Source organism: Barbus barbus, assembly GCF_936440315.1.
Source record: "Barbus barbus genome assembly, chromosome: 8".
Lineage (NCBI taxonomy): Eukaryota > Metazoa > Chordata > Actinopteri > Cypriniformes > Cyprinidae > Barbus > Barbus barbus.
Window position 1 is genome coordinate 20,637,790 of NC_136736.1, and position 11,666 is coordinate 20,649,455.

The 11,666-nt window shown below is 36.5% G+C and overlaps 1 pseudogene across 1 annotated transcript; it reads left to right on the plus strand.

The window, feature by feature from the left end:
- The first annotated feature begins 55 nt into the window (after positions 1 to 55).
- Positions 56 to 11,523, plus strand: LOC306874313 (glutamyl-tRNA(Gln) amidotransferase subunit B, mitochondrial-like; annotated as a pseudogene). Its single transcript has 11 exons — positions 56 to 61; positions 330 to 517; positions 607 to 729; positions 2,402 to 2,515; positions 3,489 to 3,573; positions 6,099 to 6,143; positions 7,507 to 7,699; positions 8,654 to 8,786; positions 9,282 to 9,360; positions 11,044 to 11,178; positions 11,397 to 11,523. The product of its transcript is annotated as a glutamyl-tRNA(Gln) amidotransferase subunit B, mitochondrial-like (transcript).
- Positions 11,524 to 11,666: the final 143 nt, after the last annotated feature.

Sequence of the window (11,666 nt, forward strand, 5' to 3'; positions counted from 1 at the left end):
ATTTTCTCTAACTCTATATTGTTGGATGCATAAACCTAAAGAGAAAAATAAAATCATGGCTGTCAGTAGAACAAAATTATTGTAATTTTAATCATGTAAGTTCTGACCAGTATTTAAAATGATAATGACAAAATCAGCTAATTTTAACTTTATTTTATAAAAAATTTTGTTATTTTTATTTTGGCTCTCCTAGCACTCTCCTGCTGTTTGAAAACCCTTGGCCAGACACAGATATTTAATAGATATATTTTGGTCTAGATAAACTAGCAATTAAAATAGTCCTGATACCCACCATTGTTTAGTTGTGTAACAGTTTGTTATGTTTTTAGGCAGGCTACCAGATCACTCAGCAGAGGGTTGCCATAGCAGTGAATGGCATGCTGGTCTATAGTCATTTTGAAGGTCGCAGAAGAAACCAAGAGTGTGAAAATCAAACAGATCCAGCTTGAGCAAGACAGTGGAAAGAGTCTCCATGATGATGAACGGAGTCAGACTCTCATAGATTTCAACAGAGCAGCGCTGCTTCTTCACTCTTATACAGAAACATGAAGAGTTTGTGTCCTTTGTGGACAGTGTCTGATATAAACGCTGTCTCTCTGTCTGTAGGTGTAGGTCTGATGGAGCTGGTGATGGAGCCAGAGATGTGTTGCGGAGAGGAGGCAGCAGCTGCTGTCAGAGAGCTTCAGCTCATCCTGCAGACTCTGGGCACCTGCCAGGCTAACATGGCCGGTGATTTAATACATCTCCTACAGCTAATATTGATCAGAACCTTTAATGTCTATACACATTTATTCCCATGATTGGGTCTCTGACACAAATCACCTTGCTTGCACCAACTTTATCAGTTAGTAATCCACACAGTATCCATTTCAATGTACATCTCAATATAGATGGTGTTTTCTCAGACCAAATAGCTCCAAAATAGTTTAAATAGAAAAACAGATAGATGTAAATAGAAAATGTTTAATGCATGAAGTGAAATTCAGTAAAATCTAGTTAAAACAATCAAGTAACATTCCCTGTACAGTTTGTCATTACATAAACACAAGAAAGAATGATCATTTTCACTGTAGTAATTGTTTCATGGTAATAAGCTGCCATATTTACATATCTTCCTAATATTTAACTATTGTATTGACTGGTTTAACAATCTTAATACATAAAAATTTCAATGTAATTTTCCAGAAACATTTTTTGAGTAATGAAGCAAGCAAATAGTTGAATCAGACTTGTTGATTTAGGGAAAGGACAGTTTTGAACTGAATCACAGAGATCAGTTGAACCTACCGACTTCATTTTGCTACTGAAGTTTAAATTAAAGATTTGCTATGAAAATGTTTAAGAAAATTTGGATTGGAAATGTAGTCCAGTGAGTAATAGTGTTTATAAAACATTATGGCTAAAAAAAATCACAATCATAACGTTGCTTAATGTTATATTGGCAGCATAATCGACCAGCCCAGTAGACAGTATTCTATTCGTCACCAAGATTTATATTAAAGAGTGCATCATGAGGAAAGCCTTGCCCGTGAATTTTTGCATTCAAATATGTAATAAAAAGATGTGGAATCACATATGTCATAAATCAGGAATATTAAATGTTTAACCTAACCTTCTGGGCAGTAACCCAACCACTGGGTTCGTCCATATTTTACCCAGTGCTGGGTTGTATCTAACCCAGCATATTTTAGAGTGCAGAAATGCTTTAAAGATGTATTGCAAATGTTCAAAAATATATATATATATATATTTTTTTTTTTCAAATCCCAATCTAAAAATTATCTTGAATAAATGTAAAGTCTGGGCATTGTATGTACTGTCAGGGCCAAAGGAGAAGGCTCGGCTGTATACCACAACAGGACTGTAGTGAGACTCCTTCACCAATGGTCACTCTATGGCTTTGCCAATGAGTTAACTTTTTCCCTGTTTCCAACTTCACTAGTTTTTGTATTTGGAATGCACTGAGATGTTTGAATTCTTGAAACCTAATATGAGTGAGTCATAGTTTCAATTACACACTTTAAGTAAGAACATTGATAAAATGTAGTGTTTGTGTAGGAGTCACAAATAATTCAAATGAGAAAATAACTGACCTGTTTCTCAACCCTTCTTAAAGTGTCACCGCTTAATCAACATATTGTCTTCCTCTGATGAAAAATTCAATAGCTTTTGTTTAATCAAAACCCCCAGAAGGAAAATACAGCAAATTGTTTATCTGGTGCAGACTATTCAGCGGTGCACATGCAGGGCACTCCAGAATACTGTATTTCATGCAAATAAATCATTCAAATTCAAATGTATGCAGTGTTTAAGCAGGGGTTTTGAGAGCTGTGGATGGTTGAATTGCAATGACTGTTTGGAGGGATTCTCATATCAGATCCCTTTTTCTCTCTTCTCACAGAGGGGCAGCTTAGAGTTGATGCCAATGTGTCCGTTCATCGACCTGGAGAGCCTTTGGGAGTGAGGACAGAGCTAAAAAATATCAACAGTGTGAGGTACCTGGCTAAAGCCATAGGTAAGAATATGTGTCCAACTGATACTGAGAAAGAATTTTATGGATATCAAGATCTCCCTTCTGGTTTCAAGAAGGGCTTTTCTAGTTTAAGTACAAGTGTACAGTAAAATCTCTTTGCCAGTCCTCTGTAAAGCAAGACGTGTCGAGGGAATGAAGTACACTTTTAGCCAGTGGGTTTCAGAAATCTTTTAATCATGCTGCATTGTTATTCACACACACTCACGTGCTTTAGTAATAGCTGGAAGTCACTTTTCTTGTGTGGTTGTCAGATTTAGCCTGGCATCAGTTCGAGGGAATGAGTGTCTGTAATTATGCCAGAGCTGAAAGTCAAACTGCAAACTCCAGATAAGCAACACGAACAATAAGCATTTTCACCTCACTCTGTCTCTGTCTTGTGTTAAATGCTCTGTCAAGATGTGCACTGCTGAATAAAGGCTGCATAAGCCATCATCTCTGCTGATGAAACACACACATATCACAATAATTTCAATCACTTAGTTGTGTTTTTGAAACCAGGAGTTTCACTCAAAAGGAAATCTAACTGAGCTGGTCCAAGAAAATAATGAGTGTTGAAGACCCACATAAACATGCCTGTCAAGGACGAGAAGATTAAATAGTGCTGCCAGTAAAAGAGAGAGTAAACAGAGTAAATAATCACTGAGTATGACATGATTTTCTTAACCCTATTATACACTGTTCCCTAAAATAGAAAGTTATACATTTTAATGAATGTTTAATACATTGTTTTGATGTCTTGTAAAGACAACTATTAAACTGTACGCTGTAATAAAACCAAAGGATTACCAGAGGTTTTCTACTATCAAACAGTCCCCCCCCCCCCCAAAAAGCTCGTTTAAGCAGTCATGAGGAAAAATGCTGATGTGCAACCATTTCAGAAGTACTTTAGGGTCTTTTGTTGGCAGAAGGTGGTGTTTAGAGTTTGATTGGCTCTCTCTTGTTACATGTTCCATAGACTATGAGATCCAGAGACAGATGGAGCTTCTACAGAGCGGTGGGACGGTTCTTAATGAGACCCGAGCATTTGACAGCAAATCTGGGTAAGAAGGCCCAGAACAGGCATATTTCAACAAGCACTGCATTCTCCTGTGATATCAATTGGAACAGAGCAATGCAATTAGAGGATCTGTGTTTTACTTGGTTTGAGTCTCACATTCTATATTGGTTCCTTATTACATTTTAAACCCACATCCACTTAAAATTGTTCATGTCAGATTAAATGTTTAGTGTCTCATGGCTGATGACATACATTGAGCTTCACATTGCACACACTGAGCCTTGGCTTCAGGTTTAGACAGTGTGTCTAACAGAAGAGGAGCCCCATTTACTACCCTTAAAGTTCAAACCACCCAAATAAGAATACAGTACAATACCAAAAATAAAATTTTGGAAACTTATTTTTTAAAATTTATTTCATAATTTAATGTTTTGATGATTTTTAAAAATTTAAATGTTATTAATGACAATTTTTGTTTTTTTAAATCAATGCATATTACTAATTAAATATTCACATATTATAACTATGAATTAAGCTGGACATTACTAAAAGTCAGGACTTGTAATTCATTAGGTACTGTACTGTTTAAAACAGTCAGGTCAGAATTTGTTTTTTTTTTTAAGGACAGTTTTTTTTCCCAGCAATGATCATTTCAACTGTGACGATAAATATTTTTAACATAGTTAAAAAAAAAATCCTTTTCAAATAAATGCTGTTTTTTTTACTTGCTATTCAACACAGAATCCTGAAAAATGTAGGAAAAGAACGAAAATCACAGTTTCCATAAAAATATTAAGCAGCATAAGAATTGTTTCTTGAGCACCAAATTAGAATAATTTTTGAAGGATCATTATGTTGCACTGAAGACTGGAGTAATGGCTGCTTCCATAACAGCAATAAACTACATTTTAAAATATATTTAAAAATATATGAAAATATATTTAAAAAGAGGCTTCTTTCAAAAACATTAAAATATCTTACCTTTGAACAGTTGTGCAAGTCAGATACCAATCTGATTAATTCAATGAGTACATCTAGTAATGGATTCTTCATACAATGTCAAACCAATAATGTTCATTTGTTTGTGAACCGGGCTACACTTGTCATACTGTTGTTTTTTAAATATGTTGTTCTGGTATTAATTTTGTGAAACATGTCTTTTTGTCTTATGTTCAATTCAAAATGCAACCTCACAACTCCCAAAATATAATTCCTTGTGTTGTGGCACAGTATATTCTGCCGCACTGGTGAAGAGTGATTCAGGAAATGCTGCATCTAGTTATGGGCAGCATACTGTTCCTCTGGTCTTTTTCCTGTCTGTCTGTGACAGAAGATGAATATGGTCATTTGACCTCAGTAGTTGTGTCATGTGTTGACTTGTACACATGACAGCACCAGACATACACACTAACTCATGCTCTCTACAGATGACAGAGCAGTATTATTGTGAGCATCTGCCCATGAAATAAAAGTCACTTCTCACAGCTGTGTCCTCCTGCTCTTGGATATGATCTGCTAGCACAAACCACAAATCTATTACTGCTTAGTACACAACCTTCTGGAATACTTTATTCTAATTAGCCAGTCGCAGCAGTCTGTGGTCAGATATCTTTGCACAATGGAAGCTAAACTATAATTGACTTATGGTCTCTTTCTTCTCACATAATTTCTACAAAATTTGGTATCCATTTATTTGTCATTTGGTTAGTAGCCATGCAATTATCAGGAAAATGTAAAGCTGGTCATTAACGCTAAATAAACCCCTTCAGGTTGATAATTGCAAGATTAATCTGAAAATAAACAACAGCCATACAATACAGTTTAATGTACATAGCATTCACAGCTGGATGGCTAATGTCCTGTTTAAAGGGATAATTCACCCAACAATGAAAATTCTGTCATCATTTATTAAGAATTTAAATTTTTGGGTGAATTATCCCTTTAATAAGCTAAATAAACTTTATTAAATATAGTTAATAATAAATAAAGTTTATTAAGAAGGCATAACAACTGTTGCTTGTTGTATTGTGGTTCTGTCTATTGATTATTCAAATGAACATGTATTCGGTAATAGTGTTGTTTATGTAAAGTAGACTGAGGTAATTACTAAAACTGTAAACGCGCCATAACGCTTCTGTTAATTAGTCAGGTGGACATGGATAATGGCCAGTGCTCAAAAAGGTCGCATTTTATTTTTCACCAAAATAATAGTCTATATTGCATTATATTTTTTTATCATATTTAATTATATGTTATGGTATCCCTTCTCCCAGTTTGGTGCAATAATGACTGACTGACTATATATTTTCCTGTGTATGTACATTCTGAATGCCTGTAAGAACCATCTACTGTATCATAACATACTTTGCTTGCAATTTTTTTTAAGCTATGACTTATTTATTACCATCTCTCTCTCTCTCTCTCTCTCTCTCCCTCCCTCTCTCCCCCCTTCTTCCCTCTCTCTCTCTCTCTCTCTCTCTCCCTCCCTCCCTCTCTCCCCCCTTCTTCCCTCTCTCTCTCTCTCTCCCTCCCCCCTTCTTCCCTCTCTTCCTCTTTCCCTCCCTCCAGTAACACAGTTCCAATGAGGGATAAGGAAGGCCTACAAGACTACAGGTTAATATAACCCTCCATGATCCTTTCAGGTGAGTGAAATCTACATAGTGAATGCTACAGGGAGTCAGGAAAAGGAAAAACAGAATAGGACAGTGGAAAGAGTGATGGAGCAGAGGGAAGATGGACAGCGCATGATAAAAAAAAAAAAAACAGGTGAAAGGAAAGCAGCAGAAAAAGTGAGTTTCTAGACAAGGGGGGTGTATGGGAGATGGATGAAAGTGAATATGGTGACAAGGAGGGAGAGAGAGTGATCGGGGGAACAAAACAGAAGGAAGTGGACAGGAAGACTAGTGGTGATGTGATTGCATTGCCTGTGCTGTGATAATGCGGCTGTAGATCCACATGAAGGAAGAGGGAGGGAAGAGAAGGTGAATGAAGTAAAGAAATGGAGCAAATCAAGCAGTGCCATCTACAGACTATGACCAATATAAACACTTTTAAATGATTGATTTTTTCATAGAAACGATTCTTTTGTTCAGCAAGTGACAGTACAAAACATTTACACTGTTATTATATATATTATGTAAAATAAATGCAGTTATTTCTAGTCATCAAAGAATCATAAAAAACATTTTCCAACATTGACAATAAAAGACGTTTCTTTTGAGCACCTAATTAGCATTTTTGGATGATTTCTAATGGATCATGTGACAATGAAGACTTGCTAAAAATTCCACTTTGCCATCACTGGAATGAATAAAACTTTAAAATATATTAAAATTGAAAAGAGTTATTTCACAATATTAACATTTTACTGCATTTTCGATAAAATAGATGTCTTTTAAAAACCTTACCAACCAATGTAGCATTTATGATTTGTTATCTACGTGGGAAAGAAGTCACTTTAATTTCTCTGTTTTGCCTTTTTGGCTACATTTTTGACAGAAACAAATGCGTAATTTGGATATTCAATCAGAGGCGTGTTTCTTGCATTCATGCAGTGTCCAGAATTCACCTGAGCTGCAGTATGATGCATGAAAAATATATATGCATGTGGGTTATGCACATTTGAAATGGATTAAAACAGCAGTTCTTTTTATCACTTAAACTGTTACATTAATTTTTAAGAGGGGTCAGTCACCCGTGCTTCTGATGGACCGCCACTGGAGGGGATGCTTTCAGACCGACAGTGGCTGGACGTGTGTGGCTGGGTCAGGTCGAAGAGATATATATATGAGAGGGTTGTGACAGAGAGGGCTGGAGATTAGGCCATGAGATGACACTCACGCTGTGTGAACACAACAAATGCTGGCTTATCTTTGCACCTGATAAGAACACACTCTTGTGTTTCCCCACATGACCTGCCTGAGTCACGCCTTCTGCTGTGTGGCATGTACATACATTCTCTCTCTTTATCTCTCAGGTTCATGCCAGAGCCCAACTTGCCGCCACTGTTTGTTTATGAGAGTGAAGCTTCAGTGGCTGCTGGCGTTGACCCTGCCCAGGTTGTGGTGATTGACAGGCTGAGTACCCAGTTGCCAGAGCTGCCGTCTGTGAAAAGGACAAGGCTAGTGGAGACGTATGGCATCCTGCAAGAGCACAGCTTCACACTGGTGGTGAGGAAGTCCTCATTCAAGCCGTGCATGTTTGTTTTAACCTATAACATTTCCAAAGTAATCTTCCCAACACTGCACATTTCCCATCAGGCACTCTGATCCTGATGATAATTCCAACAGGGTTTTACCTTGTCCAGTTGTAAGTGCTATGATTTTCCATTTTGCCTCAAAAAGAAAAATTAGCTCAACTTTTGCAACTTTTTCTCGTAAATGTCACAATCTTACAATAAATTCTTATAATTGTCATAATTGCAGCTTTATTCCTTGTAACTACAATTTTATTTCTTGTCACTATCTATCACTATCACTATCATCTTGTCTTCTATTTCACAATTACGACTGCTCATTATTGTCTTTATCTCACAATTGCGACTGTTTCTCGTTTTTGACTTCATATCACAATTACAGCTGTTTCTTATAATTGCAACTTTAATTCACAATTGGAACAGCTTATAATTATCTTTATATCTCATAATTGCAACTGCTTCACTTAATTGTGACTTTATTCTTGCAACTTTATTTCTTGTAACTTCACTCTTAAAAATAAAGGTTCTTCACGATGCCATAGACAAACCTTTTTGTCTAAATGGTTCCATAAAGAACCTTTAACATCTGAAGAACCTTTCTGTTTCACAAAAGGTTCTTTGTGACGAAAGAAGGTTTTTCAGATTATAAAAAGGTAAGGAAGAGATGGTTCTTTAAAGAACCTTTGACTGAATGGTTCTTTGCGGAACCAAAAATGGTTCTTCTATGGCATCGCTGTGAAGAACCTTTTGAAGCACCTTTATTTTTAAGTGTTCTATCACAACTGTGACTTCTAATTGTCTTTTTTATTCTGAAACAGGCTTCCATAGTTTTGGATAAATCTCATGATTTATTGTTTTTACTCTTTTGCATCATAGGTATTTAATATTAATTTAAAAGATTTGAATTCTATGATAACTACTCTTTCAGAATGAAGACGGGCTTATGGACTACTTCGAGAGTGTTGTTCAGACGACCAAAGCAGAACCGAGGAAGGTGATTGGCTGGGTAATATTGGAGCTGATGGAAATCTGAATAGTCAGAGTCTGAAAGTCTGTCAGAGGTGAGCCAGCACTGAGTTGAGTCATTCAATAGCTGTGATGCATCCAAAACATTGGAAAGTAAATTAGAATAAATAATTCCAAGAGAAAAGGGAGACAGGGAGCGTGTCTTTGTGTGAATTCTGGAGGCTTATTTCCAGTCTGTTTGTTTTATTCCTTCTCACCAACATTGTTTCCAGTCAGTAATTAATAAATAATGGAAGCTGTGTTCACTTCATGCTGGAGGATGTATGTATAGGAGTGTTTTTCTGGGGCTTCGCCAGCTCAGTAATCAGAAACTGCCTCAATTATCACCTCTTATTTTCTTAAGTTAACTAATATGTGAGTGGGGCCAAATTGTGTGAACACACAGACAGAAGCCATGTTTAACCCATTCAGTAATGAGTTCTCCTGGGTCTTAATGTTTCTAATTCTTGCTCTCTGAGACATTCTTTCTCACATCTCTTTATGAGAGTGCAATCTGCTGTTACTTTCTAATCTCTTCCTCTCTTTCTCAGTCCCATTTCTCCATGTGTTCTTGCTGAACTGATCAATCTTGTAGAATCTGGTCATATCTCATCTTCAACTGCCAAGCAAGTAAGTGGAGGGAAAAAAAAATCTGTGTGTGGGGGGGGGGGGGGGGGGGGGGAGGGGGGGGCTTTCATTTGTGTTACACATTTACAAATACATACATACATACATATACACATACATATACACACATGAATCTGCATCGTTAATCCTTTTGATCTTTTATTTTAAAAAATTCACAAAAATCTAACCTTTCATTGCATAATAAGAATTTAAAATGGGGGGAAATATCATTATGAAATAAATGTTTTTCTCAAATACACGTTGGACACAATTATTGGCACCCCTATAAATTCTTATGAGTAAAATATCTCTGAAGTACATTCCCATTCATATTCACAATTTTGAGCACTCCAGGGTGATTATGAACATGAAATTATCCAGCCATGGCTTCCTGTTTCACAGAAATATAAATAGGAGGGAAAACAAAGCCCAAATTCCCTTAATCATCCAGCAGCAAAAGATAATTGAGCTTCACAAATTAGTGAAGTGGCTTTAAGAAAAGAGCTAGAGCAGTGAAAATTCCCATTTCCACCATCAGGGCAATAATTAAGAATTTCCAATCAACAGAAAATGTTACGAAACTGCCTGGAAGAGGACGTGTGTCTGTATCGTCCTAATGCACGGTGAGGAGGAGAGTTTGAGTGGCTAAAGACTCTCCAAGGACCACAGCTGGAGAATTGCAGAAAATAGTTGAGTCTCGGGGTCAAAAAACCTTAAACAAATGTTGTCAAACAGCCCCTACATCACCACATGTTGTTTGGGAGGGTTTCAATAAAAATTCTCCTCACTCATCCAAAAACAATCTCCAGCATATTCAGTTATCAGACACGACTGGAACTTCAAATGGGACTGGCTTCTACGGTCAGATGAAACTAACAAATGAGCTTTTTAGCAGCAAACTTTTCAAACATCAAATTTTGGATGTTATGGGCCTATATTTCTGCTGGAGGTCCTGGACATCTTGTTTAGACACATGGCATCATGAATTCTATCAAATACCAACAGATAAAAAAATCAACAAGTGACTGACTCTGTTAGAAATCTTATAATGGACCATGTTTGGATCTTCCAACCGGACAATAATCCAAACACAAACCTCAAAAACAGCACAAAAATGGGTCACTGAGCACAAAACCAAGCTTCTCCTATGGCCATTCCAGTCCTCTGACCTGAACCCTGTAGAAAATGAGTGAGGTGAATTGAAGAGAAGAAGCACTGTCATGGAGCTGGGAATCTGAAGGGTCTGGAGTGATTCTGGATGAAGGCATGGTCTCTGATCTCTTGTCAGGTGTTCTCTAACCTCATCGGGCATTATAGGAGAAAATTTAGAGCTGTTAAACTGACAAATGGAGGTTTCAAAAAGTATTGAATAAAAGGGTGCCATTAATTGTGGCCAATGTGTATTAGAGAAAAACATTTATTTCATAATGATATTTCCCCCATTTAAAATTCTTATTATCCAATGAAAGGTTAGATTTTTGTGATTTTTTTAAATAAAAGATCAAAAGGATTAACAATGCAGAATCATTGTCACAGCCTCCTTTGATCATATTTACCAAGAGTGCCGATATTTTTGGCCGTGACTGTATGTGTATATATATATCCAGAAGAATTGTCAGAAGTTATATTGTGTTAGGTTTTCCTTAAACCACAGGCCTGTTTTGTGTTTGTATGTGGTGAGCACAGGTTTTCCAGGAGATGTGGAAGGCTCCAGAGAAGACAGTGGGCCAGATATTGAAGGAGCAGAATTTGTGGATGATAAATGACAAAGAGGAGCTACAGAAGATCTGTAAAAGGATTGTGAAAAGTCACCATGAGGAGGTAAATCCAAACATTAATTCACCTTAAAAAGTCAGTTTGTCTTTAAATATTTTGAGTCAGTACAAATATGTAATATTATTACTAATTATTACTAATAAAACTTTTAACTATAGTTTGTTTGTTTATAAAATTAACTGCTTGCCCATTTTGATAAATTATGCAATAATATTTGCAAATAAATTTTTCTTAATTAACTTTTAATTAACCTCTTGTTGCAGGTTCTGATTATCAGAGGGGGGTAATAAGAAAGTACTGAACAAACTGATGGGTGAAGTTCTGAGAGAAACCAAAGGCAGAACTGACCCGGTCCAAGTCAGACCCATTCTACAGAAAATGGTCTCATGAATTACCCAGCATGCCTCTTTATGGGTTAATGCTGTGTTCTGAACAAGCAACTTAATGGAGAATTGTAATTTTCATACATTTAATAGCCCCTGTACAGTTGTTCCAGAAAGGTGTCTACACTGTAAAATTTAGAGCTACACAGC